Genomic DNA, 7,940 nt, shown 5'->3' with positions numbered 1-7,940 from the left:
AAGTTTTAAAATTGCCAAAAGTAAAAACCAAATAAAAAACACGACTGTAACTCTGCACTATCACCCTAAGTTTCCTAGCCCACTTAAGACTGCACCCTGGAAACGAGGAGTTCATAAATGTTAAATTAGACTTTGCTCTGTGATGCAAACCATGACTGTGACCTAAAGCAAGAATATAGAATGCCTTTCAGTTAGAGACTCTGTCACTCTCATTCCCTTTGATGCACTTCCTTCCCTTTCAGGAAGAGAGCACAGGGAGTTAAGGTTTGTGGCCTTCTCCCCTGTTGTCCCTCATTTTACAGGCACTGAAATCCAGATGAAACCTCAAGCCACACAAGAAACACGCACACGAAATCCCCTTCGCTTTCATCAGCAACTTTTTCCTTTATGAAAGTTTCTGTCAGAGAGCTAGAGAGCCTTATTATACAGTCATCCAGCTCTAGTTACCACACAGTCATTCAAAATGAAGCATTATAGAGACTCTCATAAAAGGTTTCCTTGTCTGAACGAACACTCGCCAAGGTCCTTTCTTCCTCCCACTTTGAGATGCAGTAGAAGTGAATGAGTCTCTGTGGACGCTCCGGCTCCTGCAGATCACAGGGGCCTCTGTGGCCCCTTGTAACCTTCTCAGTTATCTTTACTCTAGTGACAGCATCCCTACCCAGATAGGGAAGGCTGAGTCAGCAGCCTAGACCTCTCATGCCTTTGTTAGAAACTTGTCCATGAACATTAGCTGTAGGCCTCTGTTGTAGCAAACTTCTCTCTGTGTTTATCACATGCCTGGAGTTTCTGGTTAAATGTGGCACAAAGCTTGCAGTCTCTCCTCTGACTAAAAATGGTTAAAATCAAAACTTTTGGTTAAAACCAAATCCAGGAAACTGGATTTGGATCTATCAGAACTGCGTCAAATATGTGCTATGAGGAATTCACCCAAGAAAAGAGAGAGAGAGAGAAAGAGAGAGAGAGAGAAAGTAAGAGAGAAAGAAAGAGAGAGAGAGAGAAAGAGAGAGAAAGAAAGAGAGAGAGCGAGCGGCAGCTAGGCCACATTTAACATATCAAGGGCATGTGGCACCTTCAGAAATCAGCATAAGATTGTAGACTTCTTATATCTGTGTTTTCTGTTCTAGGAAAAGGTGCCAAGAGCCATAGCTTTTTTTTTTGGACTGATGTGAACCTACTCAGCAGGGTTAGAGCACGTGGCAAAGCGTCTGGAGCTCAGTCTATGCTAATGTCCCTACTGCTGCTGCTGTTTGGAGGAAACAACTGGAGACGAATTAGTGGTCTTAACTTCCTAATTAAGGAAGAGCTGGAGGGAATACATCATGGGCAGTAGGAAAAAGACTGAAGAAAAAGAATTTTTTTCTGGTTTATGCTTCAAATGATTCATGACTTGCAATACATCATATGCAGTCCTGGTTCAACAAGATTCTTAGGCAAGTGTATTGCTTTAACTTGTAACCTTCTCTAAAAACTATGGGAAAAATGAGTAGTGTTTCATCTCAAAAATGAAAGACTAAGTGAGGACAGAAGTTAGACTCAAGAGGAATTAGGTCTCTTATACTGTTTTCACCCCTTTTTAAAGATACTTTTTTCACATTAGTCATTTGTAGCTGATCCCCTTTAGTGAAAGTAAATACTAATGTGTCTCTCAGTTCCTAAATATGTCTTGTTTCACTATGACTTTAACAAGTCTTCAAAATGTAATAAAGTTTTTAGGGATGCAGGACTTGCAAGCAAAACTGAAGTAATCTGCTCTTAGCTGTGATTGACTCCATGTCACCTGAATAAATGACATGATCTAAGGGTCACACATGTATAAGTAAGATCTATATAGTATTGTTTATAGAACAGCAAACCTAGAACAGAATTAGATTAATGTTTTCCTTCTTTTCTGTTGTCATAACTTCTGCAAAATTGATACCTTCCTGGAGAAGGCTTCGGTTCAGAAACCTTACAGGGAAAAGCACCTGCCCCTGTGACATGAACCACTCAAATGCAGATCTCTCTGGGGACAGTATGGTGTGTACTAAAACATTCGGGGTACTGCACAACCATTTATGATGAGAAAACAAGCTCTTGTTGGAAATGGAGGAAGAACGGAATGGAGGCAAAATTCAGGAAGACTGTAGAGCGTAATTCCTTGTATTTAATAAACCTGTTACTGTGACACCAGGCTGGCAATGCATCTTGGAAACAATACCTGAGAAGTGGCCAGGAATCATAAAGCCTACTACTGAGTGTTCTATCTCCTTACGAGGATAAAGGCCCCATATTAATTTGTACTTCTGTTCCCATACTCACAGCAAATCCTGTTGGAGTAGTAGAGCATTTCTAGGGTTTGTGTCTTGTTTAAACTGATAATACAACTTTTTTTTTCTTCTCTTTTTTTTCTGGATATCAGCTAAATTTCCTTGCCTAGGTAAGTGTATGAAGGGTTTTGTACCAAACAATATTGTTGTTGGGTGACCTGGGGATTTTTGGTCCTTTAATAGACTCCAGAAGTTCTAAGAAGCATTGAAGTATCCTAAACATCCTCCTATTCTCCTTCCAAAAAAGTCTCAAGAAATATCTATGACATGCAAAAAAGTCTTCCATTTCTACAGATATGAAATATGTTCAAGTTCTTGTAAGAAATAGAGCATTACACTTGGGTTTTCATTTAAATATGATTTCTGAAAACTAATAAAAAAATTAGAAATGTTGATGCACAGAAAAATGAAAGATGAGAAAAAAATTATATAAAAATATCCAAAGGATAGCACAGGGAACTAAATGGGGGAAAATTACTTTCGCTTTGGAGAGAGCATTATGTAGGCAAGGCAATTTTATTAACACGGTTGGATAAAATATAAAGGGTTTTCCTAATCTCAGAGACTTCAAAAGAGACTTTTTTTGAGACAATATTAATATCAAAGCCAGTTGTCACTATTATTAAAATGTTCTTTGCTCTTCATTAGTCACAAATGATCCCCTCGACTCACAAAAAGGTACTCGGTAAATTAAAAGCTTTTATGTAACACTCCAACAAAAGTTGAATGACTCCAGAGTTAAAAGGCAACTCTTGTGTCTGCCAATATTCAAAGTGGTACCCAATTTCTTCCTTTTTTAAAGTAGCAATTTCCTTAGGGTATTTATTCATTTATAGATCTATTAAGAGACTGATGAGGAATGGACGATTAATGAAATGCTTTGTCGTTCTGAGTTCTCACAAGCAATCATTAAAGGCCTGATTTTGCATTGTGGGCAGCCTGCTGGTGCCATGTGAAATCTCTCTGGAGGATAAACAGGTCTATCCATCTACAGGGCTGAGTGAAGCCCGGATTCATGTCTGTGAGTGCAGAACAGCCATTCCTCTCGCTGGGTACTCTTTCTAACGCGGTCTGCCGAAGCTCTTCCAAAGGGTTTGTTTGCCGATCGCGTTAGCCAGAACACAGCTCATCCCTCCAGTGGGCTGCATTGTGTGACTCAATCGCTGTTTAATTGTAGCCTCACACTGCTGAACTGAATGGGAGCTCCTCACCCACTTGCATGGTGAAAGACTGGAGGACAGGATTATGAGATTTTCTTCATCTAGACTGAGAAATACCACACACGATGTGGAGAAGTCTCTCTAATTTGCCCACCGCTGGATGCATGCAGTTGCTTGCTTGAAATCATTGCCACGGTCCTTAGAGTTTTCTTTCCACTGAGCCTTATGTCTTTCAGAGCCTGAGGTCTGGGGATTGAAGATTCACTGTTGCTTTTGATTGTAGTCATGTGTAGTCATATGTATTCCCATTTTCAGACAGTGCTGCTGGTGGTACCGTTTGTCTGTTGTGTTTTTGCTTTGTGGTAAGGTTGGTGCTGGAATGGTGAATGCAGCACTGAGAACAAGATTTCCAGGATTTTATGCCTGCCCTGGTACTGATCTGCCTTGTGACTTCAGTTGTATCACTTTTCTCCTTTGTGCCTCAATTTTTCTATTTATAAAATAGGAAAAGAAACAGTGGGCTAAGGCTGAATTAATACCTTTAGACTGCAATAGAAAGGTAATATAGTAGTACAAAGTATTAATTATTATATTATCTCTCTCTTTTTAATGGATTTATATTTAATTCAGTTACAGAGAGATGCTTTGTTCGCATAATAACATTTTCTACTGCCTTTGAGGCTCATAGGAGCAAGCTTGTGGGAAGGAAACTGCTAAGTGTTTGAATTTAGAAATGCTGCTAGTTTCAGTGTATTTAAAATGCTGTTGAAGTCAGGACGATTTAAATGTGTGAGATTTCAAAAGTCTCATTGACACACATCGCAAATTCGTTCATTGCCTGAGGGAGCTACAGCAAAAGGAAAAGTTGGAGTCTTTTAGTTCCACAGTTAAGGCAGCTTTTTTTAAAGTGAGTTAATGATGGAACGTTTGCCTGTGCAGTTGTAACAGAGCAATCTGTCACTGTGAGAAGACTCCTGGGGTGACTACCAAGACATGTTAACTAGCAATGGTACCTCCATTTTACATGACCCGTTGCTCGCCCCGGTGTTGCAATATAGTCCAGCCAGACTCCTGCATGAGTAATGTGGATGGATCTGTGTTTCGAACAGAGACACCAGCCAAACTCGTAAAAATTAAGGGTAAGGGAACTCTGCTGAGGAAAGCAAGCTGAGGGTCTGTCCAGTGTTCTTTTTCTATTCTTGCCCTAAGCGTTCAGATAACGTTGCCGTGAAGAAAGGTGCATCTGTTGTGTTTTGTCACAGAGTTGGCTCCCTCTCACATTCCCTTTATTGCACATCTCACCGTGTGCTGCGCTCCGGACATATTGTAAGTACACACTCATTGATCTTTAGTCTGTATGATGACAGATACAAATCTGCTGCCACTGCACCTTATGCTAATGTTCAGATGAAAATGGTTAGTATACATTGTGGCACACCAGGTTGCACTTTACCTTCTTGCGTTGCCATATGCATTTATTTGGGAATATAATGGTGAAACCAGACTTCTGGGCCCATCTCCATATCTCAGCTCCAGAACAGTATGAGATTTTTGGGTATATGAGCTCCACTACATTAGAACTTTTTCTTTTTTGGCAAAGGAACCAAGGTCTTTGGGCTGGAAAAAGCTACCAAGTGGTCTGACAAAATTCTTGCCCTGGGATAGGACAATCAGGACAATTACAGTCAACAACAAAATCCTCCATTTGATTCACCAAAGCCAGAATTTCAGCTGAAGTTTATGTACAAATAAAAAAGCCAAAATAAGAAAAGAAACAAATGCAATATATATCATACACTCCTTCAGCTCCCAGAAGATAATACATGCTGCATATCTAATATTTTTTTCTGTTTTCTGAACTGATACTCTGGAATTAAAGCTGCTGATTGTAAATGGTGTTTGAAATCAGAGACCATAACCCATATCTGAGATAAAAAATATAGGTGATGCTTTGTGGCAATACCGAAATACACTGATGTGCAGCTCATTCTGTCTTAGATGACTTGAAGCCAAGAATAAATACCCTAATACTCCAACAGGGTAACAAAGTCACTACACTTATTAAATGCTCCCTGCTGGACCAGCATTTTTTCTATTGCAGGCTGTAACTGTGACTCGGTATTGTGGATATCTTTCTTTGCCTCTGGTTCCAGGAATGTGTGCCTTCAGGCACAGTTACTTCTAGTTTCTAGACCATAGAGTGATAGAAACATTAAAGTCAGAAAAGACCTCCAAGATCACAGAATCTAATCTCTGACCAAACACCACCATGTCAACTAAACCATGGCACTAAGTGCAACTAAGTCGAGTTGCTTCTTGATCTCTTACAGGAATGGCGCCTCCACCACTTTCCTGGGCAGCCCATTCCAACGCCTGACAACTATTTCAGTGAAGAAATTCTTTCTGATTCCAACCTGAACCTTCCCTGGTGCATCTTGAGGCCATTTCCTCTTGTCCTGTTGGAAATGTGACGGTGTACCCCTATCCCTGCCAGCTGAAACTCAGACTCAGGAGGTACCCTGTGCCGTCGCTTCTAATTCGTTTCTGTCATGATCCTGTTCAAGGATTTGGAAAGTGTTTTTCTTTTCACGTCACACAGCTCTACACCTAAAGAAATTATTTGTTCCATGTAGAGCATCTAACAAAGTCTCATTTTATCTGGAATTTTGTCCCACATCCTCTGCAAATACCAACCTCAACAAACTCTTTTTCTTTCCATCCCTCTCCAAAGAGTCTGTTCTAAACTTATTTGGCCATGTCATCCACTTCCCCAGTTCCTCCCTGTAAAATGATGATGTTTCTCCAACCTGCCCTCAGATATGCTCTTGTTCCATGTGGTCTATCACAGATTCTCTTTTCATTCAGTGTCCCCTACCTGAATTTTTTTGTGGTTCAGTAAGAGAAAGCACGAGCCTTGGCTGGTCTGGTACATTAGGCATGCTGACTGACTGATTTGCTAACCAGCTGACACCAAACAGCTTTTCCCTGGTTTTCCCTCAAGGAAAGCATTAAACATGGTACTTTTCTACTAGCATTTGTGGAAAATACCAACTACCAGAAGACTTGAAGGAACTAAGGTCCCTATCCAATCTAAGATTGGACTGATGTTGACTCGTAGGTGTGACTGGCAGGCAGATCAAGCTATTTTTATTTTTAGCTCATTTTCTAAGAAAAAAAAAATCAAGTTACAGCATGTTTTAGTCAAAGGGACTCTGAAAAGGAGATCAAGGAGCTTTGTCACTTTGCTTCAGTTTTTTACACCATCCTTAGTCTGACATATCTAATTATACTCTATGTCTTCTGATACGGAGCTAATAGAGGATATTTATTTTCGTAAGACTGAGTATTAATGGGCCCTGAACACTCCTGGGACTTCCAGATGTCACTGCAGTAAAACCAAGTAAAGGTAACCTTATGAAAAGTTTCTCTGAGCTGTAACATATTCCCACATCTGAAGGGAATAAAGATACAAAGGTACATTGCAAAATTACCCAGAGTATAGAATCACAGAATCATAGAATCTCCTGAGTTGGAAGGGATCCACGAGGATCATCAAAGTCCAACTCCTGGCCCCGAGAATCACCATGTACCTGAGACTGTTGTCCAAATGTCTCTTGAACTCTGTCAGGCTTGGGGCTGTGACCACTTCCCTGTGGAACCTGTTGCAGTGCTCAACCAACTTCTGAGTGAAAAGTCTTTTCCTATATCCAGTCTAAATCTCCCCTGACACAGCCTCATGCCATTCCCTTGGGTCCTGTCACTGGTCACCAGAGAGAAGAGATCAGTGCCTGTCCCTCTGCTTCCCCTTGAGAGGAAGCTGTAGACTGCTGTGGGGTCTCCCCTCAGTCTTCTCTTGAAGGAAAGAAGAATGTTGGAAAGAAAAGCAGCATTGCAGGGAAACCTGCACTGTCTTGATCTTCGGTTTTCCCAGTGCAAGCTCTCCTGTCTCTCCGGGCCAGCACATTACCTGGGTGTTAGGCTTTCCTTAACTGGTGAAATCATCCCTGCTTTCACAAAAGCAGGGATCCCTAATGCCTGTTCACACACCACTTGGTTCGGGCTATCTTGTGTTCTAATGAACATATCACAGCAATAGCTCAGAGCTCCCCATATTTCCAAAAAGCATATGTTAAACAATGTAAGCAAAGAGAAACCGTAACAGGCTTCACTTGTCCTAACAGTCCATCTGTTTCCTGCTCCCCACTGAGCACATCTCTTTTCCTGGTTCCCTTTCAGGTGCACTCTTACCTTATGTAACGTGCTTTTTATTGGAGATTCATGCTGTGACCCTGTCAGAATTGCTACAGCAGGGGTGACCTCGGTAATGACTGTCCACAGCCTGCCAAGCTAAGTTGGTCAGTGTTAGCTGATTAAACTTTTAACAACATCCCCTGTGCGATAAAGGGCAAAATGACAACTTTGCCCATCGTCAAGGTGTCTGTATAATAAACTAATTAGTAAACCACACAGT

At 41.0% G+C, this 7,940-nt stretch overlaps 1 long non-coding RNA gene across 1 annotated transcript; it reads left to right on the top strand.

Annotated features, from left to right (window-relative positions):
• Positions 1-210: 210 nt before the first annotated feature.
• LOC114001917 lies at positions 211-1,400 on the top strand. Its single transcript, XR_003545700.2, has 2 exons — positions 211-264; positions 1,128-1,400. It is a non-coding gene; the product is annotated as an uncharacterized LOC114001917 (long non-coding RNA).
• The last annotated feature ends 6,540 nt before the right edge of the window (positions 1,401-7,940 follow it).

The sequence above is a fragment of the Pipra filicauda genome, unplaced genomic scaffold, assembly GCF_003945595.2.
Source record: "Pipra filicauda isolate LSUMZ 115617 unplaced genomic scaffold, ASM394559v2 scaffold104_size2351352_pilon, whole genome shotgun sequence".
Taxonomy (NCBI): Eukaryota; Metazoa; Chordata; class Aves; order Passeriformes; family Pipridae; genus Pipra; species Pipra filicauda.
Note: the sequence above shows the minus strand (reverse complement) of the source record. Positions and strands in the feature narration are given on the sequence as shown.